Below are 17,719 nucleotides of genomic sequence, written 5' to 3'. Positions count from 1 at the left end.
CCTGTAGATTTGCAGGAATGCAGCTCACTATCTCCCTGCCCGCAAGCACTGCAATGTTCCCATGTTTATTGCACAGCACTCAGAAGATATCACAAGACACTGGAGACATGCCGGAAGTTGTGTTAAGTGCCTTTCTGTACCAGTTTATGCTTCTTTAAGCATTAAAATCTTGCTTGCTGTGGCAAACACTGAACTTCATGCAGAACACTTAGTATTGCTCACTTAGTATATGTTCACTGCATGAACAGTGTGCATGACAGTTCTGTCCATTGCTGGTCCTCTGGGGGGTGTTTGTGTTCACTGCAGGTGGGTGTACATCCAAAATCCACAGTCCAGTGGGGTTTTAGTAAGGGTTCCAAACTGGAACACCTACTAAAATGAAATGTTAAGCAAGACCAAGAGTAGTGGTGTAAGTAGGATCCTCTCCCTTATCTTCAATGTATGGAAGGGGTCAACCAAGAGGCAACCACAATCCCTATCTGTAGCTAAACCCTCTGATACATCATACAAATTCCCACCCTCAGACCATGTTTGGTCTTTGAAGTCTGTACATACCTTATAAATAGCCCTGCAAAACTGTCAAGGCATCGCCAAGCGTATTACGACACAACTTGTTCTGATCCAGCATTAGTCCCCTCAACATGGAGATTTTCCTCACAATCCCTACTGCATCTCAGCTGAAAGATTCCACAAAATTCATCCTGAGACATTGTGCTGGGCTGAGGAATTTTACTCCAAGCTGTTTGTATGTGGAAGAAGCATCCTATCATCAGCTGGCAATAAATCTGGAATGAAAAAAAAATGAAAGAAAGATTGAATATTTAAAGGGTTTGAAGTTTTAATTAATAGTTTGTAACTATGGAGACTGAAGTGGAGAAAGAGGTTTTTTTGCATTAGAACACCCAGAGGCTGCAGGAAAGAGTGATGCTTTCCAGATTAAACAAAAACAGAAGAGTTTAATGACAACAGCAAAATCAGGAATAATACTGAAAGCATAATTATTCAAAATACTATACTTCAGTGCTACTAAAAAACAGCAACACTCCCCCTTCCTTCTTTCAAATGGAAAGCTAGTAACACAGAAAGTGATGGATTTTCTATAGATGAAAGATAATCTACAGTCAATTAAGCATTTTCCCTAAAACACTGCATAGGAAAGAAACAACAAGAAATGGTTACCATCAGAAATTAAAAGACGCTTTCTCTACCCAACTGAAAATCTCTTTCTCCTACAAGACACGTATTTCTGTCTCTGCACTTCAAAGATGCTTTCACAAGAATCTGAGGATGCTATAGAAATCCCCCAACTCATTGCCTCATGTATGAAATAGCTGATGAGTGATTAATCTTCTAGGCTATTCTTTTCTCAGAATATTTATGTTTTGGTTGCGCATAGCTTGTATAGGTGTTTCTTTGTCACAGCTGAAGCCACCATTTTAATTAAAATGAATGAAATCTAGGACAGCAGAAATCCTGCTGGAGGGCCTCTGGTCTGATTGCCTGTTTCCACTTCAACTACCCACCTCCAGGACAAGGGAGAGATACCTGACAACAGCAGCAGCCTCAAGCAAGTGGCCAGCAGGTGTTTTGGCAGTGTTATAGCTTAGAGTGTATCTACTTAGCAAACAAAGGATTCTGCACAATCTCTAACATCTCTAATTGTTGCTTCAGCAAAGGAAAATATACAGTGGCACAGGGAAAGAGAAAACTCTTACAGAATGGCCTTACTGAAGTAGAGAGAAGACAGATGATTGGAACTTGATGGCAGAGCTCGGTCACAGCACACTCATTAGAGAGGCAATAAACTTCACATTTTAGATACAATCCTTGTCATGGGACGATGAAGATGACTGTGGAGATGGGGTCCAGGACTTGGTTTCTTTTACTTCTGATGTTTGCAGGCACAAACGAAGCACGCTTTTCAAAGAGAGCCTTTTTCTTCTGTGTGCATAACATTCCATCAGATGTGTAATGTCTTTTCAGTAAGGAAACATTTATATTCCTTCTCTCTCTTTTCAATAACAAGTCTGCCAGTCACAAGCCTCCCTTGCTCAGCGACTACTGCCACACTGTAGCTGACAGGCTGTGGAAGTTTTGGCTGCCCCAAATCACTATGAACATTTTCTTCTTTTTTTTTTTTTTTTTTTTTTTTTTCCTGTTAGAATTATGGAGCATTTCTATCTCACTGCTGTGTACCAATGTACTTTCACACATATATATCACTGAGTTTTAGCAACATGAAATACTGCATCCAGCCAGTTATGAAAAACTACCTTGTCAATGAGACACAGCACTGCTGCCAGCTGCTTATTCAAATTTCATTTAAACATGCACAGAAATCATTTCTTTATACTTTGGCATGTCTTTTTTGTATTCCAGTTACAAAAAGCAGTATGGGGCATCCCCTCTTTACAATAAATCCTGGTATCTTTCAGTGGAAATTACTTGGTGTCACAACACTTAAACTACCCAGGAAACAGAACACAAGATTGGAATGGTTTCTTCTCTCCCTTGGGCTTTAGAAAATCCCAGAGAGGTACTGAAGCCTGTGGGACTCAGAGGACTGGGGGGAGTTCGTCAAAGAGCACAAGCAATTTGTCAAAGATAACAAGTCATACATGTGCTTATATATCCTTCAGCAATTCTTCAATAAACAATGCCAGCAACTGCATCATTCTACCTTCCACTAGGTGGAATGGTAACATTTACGCTTATTGTGGTGCTGGAGGCCTCTAATGACAGCTCGAATACCTGTAGGCAAGTGCTGTGCACTGCATTCACTTATAACTTCTAAGACAAAAGCAACACGGCCATCCTGCGTGCACCATAAAATACAGCATCCCTAAACACATAATCTAGCCATTATTTTTATTTCAGTATATTTTCCATACCACTCTGAAAATACGTTTTTATTACAGAGCATGATTTGTCAAAAGCTATTCTGGCTGGTGAAAGAAAAAGAGCAGAGAAATCAGAGCTGGCTTAACCAGCTTTATATACCTGCTGTTTCAGCCTCAAAGATAAATTACATTGCAGGAGCACGTTCACTAAACATTCATGCTCTCCTTCTTGCCCTCCTACTTATATTCAAAGAGCAGAATAGAAAAACATAAATCAAAGTCACAGAACATATTTCTTCTCCAATTCTGAAGCTGACATATCTCTATGCTGGAATCATAACCCCCTACAATACAAATAAAAAGCATGGCCCAGCAATCACCACATAAAAAAATAATTACAGGCAGCACAGTAATTTACACTTATCTAAAGCCTCTCACCCAAGGATCTCAACGCAATTTATACACAATACAGATGGGGCTGATATAAGAACAGCAACGGCAGGGGGCTGTTTGGGAATCACGGGATGCTCTATACTGTGCAGCTCTCTGCTATCTAGAAATTTACATTAGCCAATTATTCTACCAGCAGTTGGAACCGAGCTACAGACTTCTGTCCAAAGTTTTAGAACAGCTTAGGTCCATATTGAAAGGCAAGGTCTGAGCTTCAACCAGTGAGTTGAAGAAATTAAGAAAGGATTTGATCCAACATTGCCCATCAGATGTCATCCCCAGCTTCATGAGGTGCTCATCCAAAGAGTCACCAGGAATAACATGTCCTTTTTAACAGTCCAGACACTGTCAATAGCACAGGGCCACAGGGTTACAAACTCTGTTACATTAACCATAGGTATGAAACTGCTTTTAGTTTCCTAATTCCCAAACCGTAACTCTGAGGCATTGGGTAAAAGTTTGGGGAACTGCACTAATTTGTGTTTCAGAACTTTACATTGGTAATCTATTTACATTTTGAAGGCAGTTTTCATATGAAAAAGATATATTGGCTCTCTCCATATTATAGGAGAGGAGTTTAGCATTTTTTTTCCTCAGCCTTTGAAGTGCACGTACACAAAACTGTATAAATTATTTACTTTGTAGGATCCCCAAACGGTAATTTTGGGGGAAAAAAACAAGATCTCTTTCGTCAGCGTGAGCTACAGGTGTCATCAATAGTAGATTCCAGTTTCAGCCCTGGGTGGCAGCCACACCAGCTCTCAGCAGGGAGTCAGAGTTTGCCAGGCAAGAACACAGAGACAAGTGAGTGGGTGGGTTTCTTCCCTTTGCTCACAATCCCTGGGAGCTGATCCACACAAGACTCATGAATTACTGAAGAATTATTCATAACAGGATGTTGAAGGGAGTGGATCACACTGGATTTTTTTCCTTGTTTCTCTGCTTTTTTTGAGGGGGATGAGTGGCAATAAGATGATTTATTTAATTAGTATATGGCCCTCAGAAATTGTTAGTATTCAGTGTTACCCATTAAGAGGCAGATATCAAAGGAAAAAAAAAAACATTAATAAAAAGCAAATCTCATAACGAGACTGGTTTGAGCTACATTCTGCCACTAAAACCCAAAGACACAAGGGTCATTTATCGTTCAGTTCTCATACTGCTTCAGTCTGGGGCTCACATCTTCAAGAGGCAAAAAACCATTTCACTTAGCAGCAGAGAAGCCATGCCTATGTACACTGCCTGCGAGTCTCACCCAGTGCTCATTTGTTTCACCCATCCTAATTCCTTGACAAAGAGCTGCCAAGGTCTGGGTCTGGAAATGCATTACCAAGTGTCACTGGCAGCAAACTCTTTCTCTCCCTCATTTCCAAAGTATCCAGTGCATAAAAGACTGAGTTGTGGAAAGTGAACAGAGGCAAAAGCAAAAAAATATTGGACTGAAGGAGTAAGATTCTGCAGTAAATTCTGGCAAAAACAAGATCTGTGGTCACCTGTTAATACAGGAGTTAATTCCACAGTTCATTCTTGTGTTCATATATTTATGAAAATGATTTATTACATGGAGCTGTAGCTGTAAGGAGGTGTATTAGATAACCCTACAAATCTTTGTCCATAGTTTCTCTGCTCTCTTGGCAGGCAGCTATTACAAGAAGTTGGTCTGGAAACAGCAAGGTTTTTGATTATCAGCACTGTAGGTTTTGCACTGAGTTTGCAATTTAATACAGAATCACTACAGAGACCTGATAACACGAGTGTGCATTTGCCATTTGCTTTGCTATGATGTTTCTAATCATCATACACCGGTCCGGAAAGACTTTCTAGGGGCACTGCTATAGCAGATGACCAAATAACAAAGTCCATTTCATAAATTGATAGATTGCATTGTTCTGACATTTCATCTCACGTAGTTTTATTTCTAGTTACAGAAACTTTCAGTCAGTGGATTGAAATGCCAGACACACTCCTGATGGAAGTGTCTTTTATACTCAGGATATTAAAGCACTGAAAAGGAAGGAAAAAGAGAAGGTCCAAATGATATCTTGCAGCCAAGAGGGAAATTTCTTGTATTTGTTTTCTCCAAGAGAAAAGATATTTTTGGAGAAGCTGAATTCTTCAAAGCTTCCCATGCTGAGTCTTGGCAGCCTCCAAAACATCAGGAGTCCTGAGAAGGAGCAAACATCACAATGCCAACAATACCCACTGAGGTACAATCAATAATGAATTTGGAGTATACATGGTTGTATGAAAAGTGGTCTTCTGCAACCAACTTCATGTTGTCTTGCCAATGCAATACAAGCTCAGCCATGCTGTTGGAATAAAAGTCTGTATCTCACTTGATTTGCTTCCAAAGGAGCTCTAACAGTACGGAACAGTGGGAGACTACACAATAAATTTCACACTAAATGGATTAAAATTATAAAACCAATAGATCTTAAAACATAAATCTATATGTAAGTATCTGTCCTACTGCAGTGCTACTGCACAGTTTGTATTTAGAAGAAGATAAAAGAGGTGATTAATAAAATTTATAGTAACATTAAAAACTATTGACATAGTCAGTGACATTGGGAACTCTCCAATTATATAAATCAATTGACAGAGTAACACAAATTTTAAAAAAGCAAGGTGTTGAATATTAAATATCCTTAGAAGTTGTGAAATACAATGGTCAGAGATGCTGGCAATAAAAGGACTCATCACAGGAAATTCCCAGAGAAATGTGACTGCCACCACTGAGAAGATGCCACAAAGAATGAAAACTCAATTTGAAGGAAGTTCCTCTCAGGCACATTTTTTTAAAGGAACTGTTGAAAAGACTGAAGAAAGATGAGAGGAGAGCTGCAGGAATAAAGAAGCAGTAGGAAATGCAGCTCTTAGTGAGGCACCCAGAAAGCCTGACCTCTTAACTTCAGTACTCAGCAGGACTAGATGATCTTAATGGTTCTTTCCAACCTTAATGATCCATGATTCTATATGTTCAAAAGCAATACATATACACATTTAACCTTCAAGAATGGAAAACTTAAGCTAGAGAGATATGAAAAATAATTTCAATTGTAGAAAACAAGTGTAACCAACCTTTACCCACTGGCCAGGACCAGTGGTTGCAGGATGAGGAGCAGGACTCACCAAGAGGAGCACAGGACAGCCCAGAGCGATCCTCTTTCCCTGTGTTTTCAGGACCTTGTCTACATTTTCTGGGTCTATAAGAATGCAAATGTCTTACAGCTCCTGCACTGCTGGGTAAACAGCTTGCCAGTTTGTTGTAAAGCACGTCCCCAAGGTAATACTCTTTCATTCCCTGTTAACTGTGTACCCAGCTTTACACAATTAATTAGGGAAGCATTCAAAGACCTAGATTTTAAACCACTTAATTAATAAGAAATGAGCATTTAATGGCTATTCCTCTCAGACTGTTTAATTTAATGAGAGAACTTGCAAGAAAAAGAAGCAAGAAAAATCGATTTAGTGTATAACAAATTGCAGCAGAAAACAGAACTGCCTAACATGAACATATGTATCTATTTGCTGCTCGAGCATCTCATAACATCCCCATCAGAGCTGGGTCCATAACCTGTTTTTGGTGGCAATGACACCACTCGTTATTTCCAATAACTTCCAACAATTTCCATTACTCCCAGGGATGCCATTATTCCCTCCCCACCTCATAATAACAAAACCTCCAAACATGAGAATGGGCAAGCGCCAGCACTTGCCTCAGATCCCAGCAAAGGGAACCCAGACTCCACTGAGCACAGGTGTGAGCCACCAGCATCCATTTCATGATGTAATGGGAGAAGAGTGGAACCCAGAAGGAGATGTGATGTGTAGCACTTACCACAGCAGCCAGCTAGGCAACATGGATTTGTGTAGGTCACTCTTATTTGAGCTGAATCTTTCTATTACAGGAAAAGAAAATCCTGGAGCAGCAGCATTTCAGTTCGAAATTGTAAGAGCTGTCACACTGATACTGTCATAAAAGCAAAATTTCTTTCTGTGTCAAGGGAAAGTCTGAACACCAAATGATGGGAACATGCCCTTCTAAATTGCTAAACATCTTGAGTTGTTTCCATTCCTGAGGTATCTGCCACAAACAAGAACAACTGTGACTGAAAACAGGACAGCTTAGCAGAGAGCAGTGAAATATTTCCAACAGTATGAGCACAATGTAAGAGTATATCAGAAATACTATTGCACTCAGTTTTGTAAAGATCATGAAAGAAACTGCCCTTCTACTGAGGCATTTCAAGCCTAGGCTTTGCTTTTGAATCCAAACATACAGAATATACAAGTGAGAATGTTTTGGATTGGAGAGAGATGTTGCTGCGTTGTTTTATTTGAAGAACTAGGAATACAAGAAGATGTAAGTATAAACAAGTATAAACACTCAAAAAAAAAAAAAAAAACATTACCTTTGAAAAAAGGCCTTCTTCATTGGTACTGTCAAGACTGAATGATTTGTGTATGGATGGAATGAGACTCCAACACAACACTTGAAAATAAGTATTAAACATTGTGTTGCCATGATTTTGCCAGTCATTGTCACGATTCCTTCCCACAGTTTAGCCACCTAATTGTGCAAGGCCTTTCTTTTTGCTGATACAAAACAATTCTATACATTTATCAATAAAATTGATAACAAATTAACTAGTGAAAGTTAGGGAACTAATCCTCCATACATCATTAAGTCCAATTCAACAAGAAACCCACAGCTAGGTTTCTTTTCTACAGATCACAGAGAAAAGGTATTTCTGGTGAATATTGCTAAATTGGGAATTGCATTTTTAGAAATCTAAGGGATAACCCTTAGCCAAAAAGAAGAGGGATGGGGAAAATAATATTGAAAGCTTTTTGGCTTTCAGTGGGCAAATCTGTTCCAAAGTCTGGGAAAATCTAAGTAGCAAGGAATAATGGTCATATTGGTCCAAAAAAGGAGATGCTGGCAGATACAGTGAACATGCTATGGTACAACGGGAACAAGATGCAATCCCTGAGGCTACCCCAAGAAATGCTCATCCATTCAGCAGCTGCCCTGTGCCAAAGAGGCAGGATTTAGCCCTAAATATGTCTAAAAAACACATTCAAACTTCAAAATTTATGTAATCACTTATGACTAACTTCTCATTATAGCAGAAGTTATAGTATATGCAATTATCTCCTTAGTTAGGGTTTTAAATTAATATGAGTCATTCTCCTTCCATTTAAAAGCTCATTTCCCACGTGTACAATGCTTCCAACCAGCTCTGGCAGAGAAATATCAAAGGGGCTAATTCCCCTGTTTTAATTTAACTGAAGAAAACAGAGTTACATAAAGGACAGATTTGAAACATTAAACTGTGCTTGAGCCCACAAGGAGGAGAGAAAGAAAGGGCAAAACTACATATGCATAAAAAAAACGCAGTGCCTGTTGTTCTGCTTTAATGGTATTTGTTTTTTTCTAGTGAGGGGAGGGCAGGGAAAGAGGAATGTGTTCCTGCAGTACTAAACCTGCCATGGAAAAAGTAGGGGTCCTCTTATCTGACCCCTCCGACGCTTCAGAAATTGCTCATAAACTGAAGCAAGACCTTGGCATGATTCTCAAATCTCCTTTCCCCAAGCCCTGCAAAATAACTCCCAACACCTAAATACTGCTGGACTTCGACAAAAGAGGAGCAAGCATCTGGGAGATGGATCAAGTGATTATTCGAAGATTTCAATAGATCCTTGCCTATGAGCTTCCCACGATGACAAGGTGGATCTGTCTTGTCTCTGAAGACCAGGCCACGGCTGACCACACTGTAGATGCCAATCCTCAGCAAATGGTAACTTTAAAGATATATTATTAGCCCTGATTTTGATTGTCTGACAATAGAGATCTGTAGGCAAATGAAGTTTGCAATGGTGAACCTGAGAAAAAAACAACTCTCTCTCTCCTTTTGCATAGTTTACTTATATATTTTACCAAAAAGATCACCTTGTTCACTAAAGTCATGCACGTTCTAGACCAGCTCCTGAGGTATGAATTTCCCTAGATAATAATAAATTCATAAATTGGTGTATTTGGTCTTTTCTTCTGTATTTTCTGTAATTATAAAGGTACAAAGATTATAGTAAGAACATTCCCATACACAAATATGAAAACCTTTGAATGCTCTCATATGACCCAGGAAATTGTCATATGAGCCACAGTGAACTGTGGAAAAAAAAAAAAAAAAAAAATTAGAAATGTGAAAGCAAGTTTTCTCCCTATTGGTTTATCTCCATCTTTTGGCAGGAATGATTTGAATAAGTTAATAGAATTACTAAAATGAATCCCTCTTTTGCAGGAAAAATAGAAATTCTCTTGCAGATGACTTGATATAGAGCTCATCCCACACCAAACTTTTTGCTGAGAAAAGCCACATGCATAAATGCTTATGAGATCTATACACTCAAGCACTCAAGGTTGTGTACAGTGTATAATTTAGAACACTTCTCCCCCAAATGGCATCACTGCTCATCCACCAGCTGGAAAACAACAGCTGAGCAGAGAGCCCAGTGCATGCCTGGCAACTCTGGTCTAAACCACAGCAGAGCCACAGCAAATCAAGCTTCCATTTGCCCCATGCACAGCACATCTCACCTGGTTCCCTGGAATACCAGCATCAGCTCTCCACCAAGAATGGGCAGTGTGATGTACAACTGTGCTGCTCTGTTTGAAAATACTGGGAGAGAGCACGCTAAGCGAATGGCATCAACACACTGTGAAGATGACAGAAGTAAAAAAACGGCAGAAAAAGCAAATATCTACAAATGCTATCTTTAGATTCAGTTATGATTTAGCATCTCAATACACCTTTTCAACAAAATTATTTTTGTGAGTCTAAAAACATTACTACTAAAATGAGATACTCCTTATCAATTTTGATGGGAGTATATTAGAATCTCACCCAAATTTGACCTATCTCTTAGATTTGTCATCTCAGAAATGACAAATGAGCTATCTCTTAGATTTTCCATGCCAATGTTGGTTTGTTTGCAGTCAGGCAAGTGCACTCTCCTCATAGCTGAAATTTTTCTGTAGCTCAGAAGACTTCATATCTTCGAGGTTTCTTTCCTAAGAAACATTCAGGAATTTAATGCTTAGAAAGGTAACTAAGTAACCTGTAACTGACACAATCACATAGAGATGTGCAATCCATTAACTCAGTGCTTATTGCGCTGCGTGGAACTAACGGCTCTGCAATTAAGTTCATAAGGCATAACACTGTATTTTAAAAGGCCACAGAAAAAGTGGGTATGAAATAACTGGCAGAAACAAATCCTTTATCATCATGTTTGCCCTTACATGACTGCATCCTGAAATATGGCCTGCCAGGCTCTGGGCTGAGCTTGTATGGACCTCAGCAATGAGCACCTGGCCCATCTCGCAGCCTGGGTCTCCCTACATCTCTAGGGAAGAGAACATCGTTGATGGCACATGCTGCCCTAGTAGGTGGTACAGTCGTTGTACCTGGAGGTGTCCAAGAACCACGGAGATGTGGCACTGAGAGACATGGATAGTTGGTATGGTGGGGATGGTTGAAACGGATGATCTTAGAGTTCTTTTCCAATCTTACTGATTCTGTGATCCTACAATTGTTTATGACGCTTCCTGCTGACTCCCCTATGGGTAACAGGGAGAATTACTGCATCCAGTTCAGGTGTCACCACGGCAGGCAAACACTGAGGAAAGATTTTCAGGAACGTAAGTCTGGATTTAGCAGCACGCATAGCACGCTTTTGACAGTTTGCTACTACTCTGGATCTGGTCCAAAGAATAGCCCTGATCCTTTACCACTCAACGTGAACTGAAAAGAGCATGAACCAGCTCTCAGGCTAAATAATGCTAGTTGTTTTCTTTTAATCTTAATTAAAGGACATCATTTCTCAATTTACTTAATGGATATAATGCACGTAACACATCAGTATAGACAGGGACCCACATCATTAGAAATGAAGCTACGCTGTTGCACAGAACTATTAGAAATAGATGTAAATGTGACTGTGCAAAAAGCTCTTCACTTAGCAGACATAAAGAAAGTGGAAGCTGATTTGTTCCATATCGCTATGTCTCAAGTTGGCAGCAGCTTCCTAAATCAAGTCCTATTTTATTCATAAACATTATACAGCTCTTTCAGTAATCCTGATTTTTAAATCTAAGCAAACCACTGTGGTTTATTAACTACCACAGATTTTGTTAGCATTGTCTGTAACACAAATGATTCTATTTAGTGCATACTAAGATGGTGTATGCTGATTTCCCAAACTGCACTTCAGAAAAAGATCACTCTAAATTCTCAGACTTGCATGATGATTGATTATCTGCTTTAATCACATAAATAATCCCAAAGAGATCTGTTGTACTCCATCCTCACATAATGACTAGAAACCTATATCTGGCACCTAAGGAGCCAGGAATGGTCCAGAGTTGGAAGGCAAGTGCACAAAGCAGGAACACTAAGAAATGAACATAGCACCTAATCTTTGATTTCTTCTTGTGGTATTTAGCACAGACACTTGAAACACGTCTGCTATTCAATTAGTGCTTCTGCCCTTGGTATCACCTTAAATCAGGCTAATGAATTATAATTGCAGATGATTTAACAGCACTTTGGCTATTTTGACACTAAACAGATTTAGCATTGATTTCTAGCATTAGTTTATTCAAACAGCTTGTGTTTATATATAAATACGTATTCAAGTTACATATAAATACTATGCACATCATTATCTGTGAATTGAGGGGGAAAGAGCCTATCTCCTGTATTCCAATCTCCAAAAAATCAATTCCTGCATCTCTGCAGCACACGCTTCACAAATCTGTATCCAAACATTGCATCTTACCCTGCAATGAGTCTGAGAAAAGGACAGGCAGCACTCTCATGGTTTAAGGCACTTTTTGGAGTTCAAGAGCAGGCTCAAGGTGCCCAGCAACTTCACCAGTGCTGTGCAATGCCACTGCTAGTACACTACAGCTGTTCTCTCAGATATACTTACCAGATTTCTCAGAATACTACTCTCAGAAGTTATTTATAATATCTTGGGTAGCCCCTGAAACTATTTCTCCACTATATTATTGCTCAAGTGTAAGCCTTCTTTAATGGTATATTAAGCATCACTGCTATTAATATTGCCAGGTCTCAGTCACCCAAAAGGCCTAAATGCTCTCAGGTAGCATAAAGTAGGCTAGTCCATAGCCAAAACAAAACCACAATGCTTTTTTGGAGTAACTAGCTCTCAATTTAGGAAAAATATTCTATTTACTGCTATGGTAGTTTTCAATTGAAAACCAAGAGTGAGCACACACACCTTAGGAACTCTTTTTTTGGAGATTAGCATTTGAGGAATTTTTGGAGCTGTAAGTACTTCCAGAAACCTGCCTTATCCCTATGCTGTCCTCCTCCATGTTTTGAGCTGGAAGTTCTAGCAATGGCAAACTTACTGTGCAGATTATGATCAGAAAATACTGGTTTGCATGGCCAAAAATATTAACTCAGAAGTTAAATCCTCCTTTTTCCTATTTGTTTTTGATCCAATCAATATAGACAGTATTTGAATTCTTCCTCAGAGTGTAACTGAGCTTAAATGGAATACAGCTTTTATTGGTGAAAAGTTGTCATTGACTGTCTTTACTGTTTCTATTGATCCAAGTAGTTTTTGATCACATTTTCCTGCAATATCTTTGTGAAATCATAGAATTTACTTCATTCAGGCATGTTACTTAACTTACTGCTTTGAATAGTTACCTGCATTCTTTCTGTATCCGCTAAATCACTAAAACCAAACCAAGCTGTGTTACATCCTATGGGCTAAACATTTTGAAAAAATACATTTTGAACAGCAACTATCAACATATCATAAACTTCAAAGAAACAGAGTTAAAAAAGTCTTTCACTATCTCCAGTTCTTAGAATATATGACTAGGTCTTTTTACTAAAATGAAAGAAAATCAATTATTGAACCACATTCCTTATTACTGACACTTTCTGTGAATTAAGTCTAGCTTCAGTTTCTCTGGCTTCTTATAGTATATTTTACCATAGTGATTCCCCTTTTTGCACTGCTCCTTCAAGTTCGACTGTTTTCTTTCAATTCTTTATCACAGAAATAAGCTGTTTTATGAGGCTCTGTAATGAAATAAAACCATTTTTTAAAAACTGCAAGGAGTTTCATTCATCATCTTCATCATGTGTGGGATTTTCCTCAGATTGACCTTCTCTTTCCTTTCCCAAAATAAATTCACTCATGTCTTCATTAATTTTTCCACTCTAGTGCCTGGGAGCAGTACCAGGGTCTATGGAAACAGGACGGATATTCTCACGGTGCCATGACCTTACATATCAATCTCTTTAACCTCTCCAAAATGGTATTCTTCTATCAGGTTTATCTTAAACTGCAGCGCAGCATGATCTTCTACTTCTACTATTGCAGAGCACCTTTTGACACCCCTGCTGACTCCCTCTACTTTAGAAATGACATCCCTATGATAACATTTTGAATATGCTCAAAAATAAGTCTGCCAATAACTTAGAGAGAATTAGCAGGCTCCTCTGATTATTGACTGTAATTCATTTATAGCACTTGAAATACCAAAGGGAGGCACTTCAGTGTGTGATGAAATTGAAGCAGATGCTGCTCCTGAGTGTACAGCTGCTTACCCAGGAAACACAAAGCACAATGTTCAGCACTCAGTTGCCAGCAGCCTGCCTGGTCTGTCTGAGCAGCTCTTCTCAGCCATGCATGGAGGAAAATGAAAGAGTCAACACATTACACAATTTACCCAGATGTCAGGATTCATACCCCTGGCTACTGACCCACACTCCTGCACCTCCCAAAGAGGAATTTCTAAAGCTTAAGGTATTTTTTGTTTCTTAAACGCAGAAGAGTTTTAAATGCAGATTTGTCAGAGTGGAAAAGACTGCTAAAATCATTTAGTCCAACCACTGACCCATCAGCATCATGCCCAATAACCACGTCCTTAATGGTCCCTGTGGACATACATTCTTTACTTATATTTAATCAAGTGTCAGCTTCCTATGGCATCTTGAGGCAGTAAGTTCCACCCAGCAATTAGGTGCTCTGTGAAAAGTAATGTTTCCTTTTCGATGACAAGAAGGGCGGCTCTCACCTTGCCATGACCTGTAGTTGTCACATCAGGTGTGCCATAGAGCAGTTACCACTGGAGGGTAGTTGCTGTTGAGAGGAGATAATAAAATTAGCATCTGCCTCTATATAGGAGCGGAAACATTCAACAGGGACAGACAAATAGTGAGAAAAATATTCACAAAATAATAAACATTCATATTATGAAAATGGTGTTTGCCTTTCTATTCATGGAATATGCAGCAGAAATGGATCTGTGTTTTCTTAGGTTCATTATGCTGTTATGCACAAGCAAAACCCATAGGGCTCGTGTCATTTCTGTTAGCTACACACATGGCCTTGGCCAAACCAATGGTCCCCAGTGCTAACCCAGCACCTAACTCCCCACACTAACCACACTAACCACACTAACCCAGTTCCCAGCCTGGGTTTGAATCAGATTATTTGTTTGCAGGCACCACTGCAACTATTTCACCTGTTATCTTCTGTAAAATATAGGCAATTCATAACTCCTTGAATACTTTGTTTACACACTGGTCACAGAGGTCTTAGAGAGAAAATACTTTAGGAAATTGTCTTCCTTTCTTTACATTTAAGTTGCTCACTAGCACACAATTCAACAAGGAATCGCTAGCTCCCAGGTCATTCAATAAGTAAGAGCCAGAAAGCTGCCTGTGCTCCAGGCTGTGATCACCCAGTCCTGCAGCGTATTTCAGCAGCATACTCATTTTCTCTTTTATTCTGCTTTCTTTATCTGTGTTGGTTTTTTTTTTCCCCCACTAGAACCTGAACACTTTCCTGTAACACATTAAGCAATATGAAAATTATATATCACCTCTGCAGTTCTCATTTTCATGTAGGCAATAGAAAAAAATACATTAATGTTAATGATCACTTTATACCTCTTCAATTCTTAACCTGCTTCCAGCTTTTCAGGGCAGGGCCCCTTTATGGTTAGATCATTTGGGCTTAGTGTTCATCCTGGTTTTGAAATGTAATGCAGCGACATGCCTTATATTTTAAGTAAAGCATTTATTAGCCTCTCTAGAGCAGAGTAGTTTAGAATGCCCAGATTCTGCAAGGCACTCTTGGCCATTTCAATTGAGCAGGCTCCCAAAAGACAAGCTGACAGCATGGGGTCAGGGCAGCAAAGTGCCCACCCAGATGCCCCAGTGCAGTAGACATGAAAACAGCAGCAGCCAGGGCCTACCAGTCCCACTGCTGTCCCCACCAATGCAGTCTGTTCAGCATTTCTCTCCTAGCTGCCCAAGGCCTGCAGACAGTCGCTCCTCTGAGCTGTCTCTCTTTCTTTGGAAATATTTTTGAAAAGCCATACCACGATGTAAAAAAAAAAAAAAAAAAAAAAAAAAAAAAAAAAAAAAAAAAATCCCTGTTAGTACTTATCTTTCCTCTAACATAATCTCCAGTTGTTTGTAGGCTTTGTTTAATATCATCCTTTCAATTTCAATGTTCTTATTCTGAGATAAGAAAAACAATTCACTGCCTTGCATTTCTTTTATCCATCCTAATTAGTTTTCTAATTAATTCATAACTCCAAAAGCCTTCATTTATTTCATGTTTCGCTTTAACTTCCGAGCTGCCATAATCATATTAGCAATCAAACCCATTTTGAAAATATTTCTTCTCCCAGGAAGCATGGAAAGCTTGCACAAAACTGTCTCTGTGAATCTAATAAGCTTACTGCTTCTGCTTTTTCTCCCTGATCTAATTTTCAAGTTTGCAGACATCTCACGATCTGATGTGAACTTACACAAGAAGGATTCTTTCCCCCAGCAATAACACTGTTATTATTAGTTATTTACATTACAGCTCTTGGAAAGGAAACATCTGTAGGAAGCTTAGTGCACCAAGAGAGAGGGCACAGAGCACTGGAACCATAGGCTGAACCATGCTGCTGCTCTGCGGGGACACTGCACACATACCTGAAAAGAAGGTCTTCCACAATAAAGGGACAAAGAAAACTGCAGATCAAATGGATGTGGCAGAGCAGAAGCAGACATCCTTCCCCAGAACACTCTTGCCCTGATTCAAGGCAGCGTCACTCTTTGGAATAGCACTTAAATGTATGCTCATCCTTGAGTATACGCTCAGTCCTGCTGAAGTTTCTGGAAGATAATCATCCTTGAGAGCACAATGAGGAAAGACAGACTTGGGGTGTGATTGCAGTCCAGCCAAATTGGGATCTGGAAAATGTAGCCCGAGAAGTAGAAAGTCATTGTCACGGCAAAATTATGGCACATTACTGTCACATATAGTAGGAAGTAAACGCAACGATCTCTTGTTCAACTGATACACTCATTTTTGCCACTTTTCCACTGTAAACAGAGAAAAACATACAGCACTTCCTATAGCATCCCCTCTACTATTTCTGCTACCGAAGTCTAGAGAAGTTTGGACTTTATCCCACTGCAATAGCTCCATAAAAATCCCAGCAAACACTGTTAAGTTTGCTCTCACCTTCTGGGCTTTTCAGTAGAGGGAGCCTACAAACACAAGGAGAGTCAACTCTTTGAAACTCTTTGATAACAGCAGGACGAGGGGAAATGGTTTTAAGCTGAGAGAGAGAAGATTTAGGTTGGATGTCAGGGGAAGTTCTTCACTATGAGAGTGGTGAGGTGCTGGAACAGGCTGCCCAGGGAGGTTGTGGATGTCCCTAGCAGTGTTCAACACCAGGTTGAATGTGGGCCTGAGCAATCAGGTCTAGTATTAAATGGGGAGGTTGGTGTCCCTGCCTGTGGCAGGGAAGTTGGAGATTCATGATCCTTGAGGTCCCCTACCATCCAGGCCATTCTGTGATTCTGTAAATAGCACCACAAAGGATCTACTCAAAACCACTCAAGACCACTCAAACACGCCACGCATTGAGGCACAGTCTCAGTCTCTATGTCTTCAAAAAAGTTCCAAATGCCAGAGCATGCTATTTTCTTTTATATGCGCATAAAGAGAAAGGAAAATGCAAAGAAGTAACATAAATAACTTTTTAGTTTACACAGACATATTAAGAAAAGCAGTTGAAAGTAGCCCAGTTTCAGTGCAGGTTTTGCAGATGCAAGTTTTTAAACACTTTGGACACATCAAAGCATAAAAGTTATACAATCTAATTAAACATCCACCATCTCATCTCCAGAAAGCCCTACAGCATCTGCCCAAGGTTAATGCCACAATGAAAACGTGGACATAGATAGAAGGATAGGAATGAAATGGTGAGATGTGCTGGGTTACTCTAAGGACAAGTTTTGCTGGATAAAAGCTACTGTGTGAGAATTTTACCAAGGATGAAAGGCTCATGCATACAGATGAAG

General features: G+C 39.5%; 1 long non-coding RNA gene across 1 annotated transcript; it reads right to left on the bottom strand.

The window, feature by feature from the left end:
- Positions 1-392: 392 nt before the first annotated feature.
- Positions 393-16,595, bottom strand: LOC128077237 (uncharacterized). Its single transcript, XR_008204895.1, has 3 exons — positions 16,340-16,595; positions 14,422-14,486; positions 393-785 (listed from the first exon to the last, which is right to left on the bottom strand). It is a non-coding gene; the product is annotated as an uncharacterized LOC128077237 (long non-coding RNA).
- Positions 16,596-17,719: the final 1,124 nt, after the last annotated feature.

Source organism: Tympanuchus pallidicinctus, unplaced genomic scaffold, assembly GCF_026119805.1.
Source record: "Tympanuchus pallidicinctus isolate F22 unplaced genomic scaffold, pur_lepc_1.0 scaffold15, whole genome shotgun sequence".
Lineage (NCBI taxonomy): Eukaryota > Metazoa > Chordata > Aves > Galliformes > Phasianidae > Tympanuchus > Tympanuchus pallidicinctus.
This window is presented reverse-complemented; position numbering and strand designations above follow the sequence as displayed.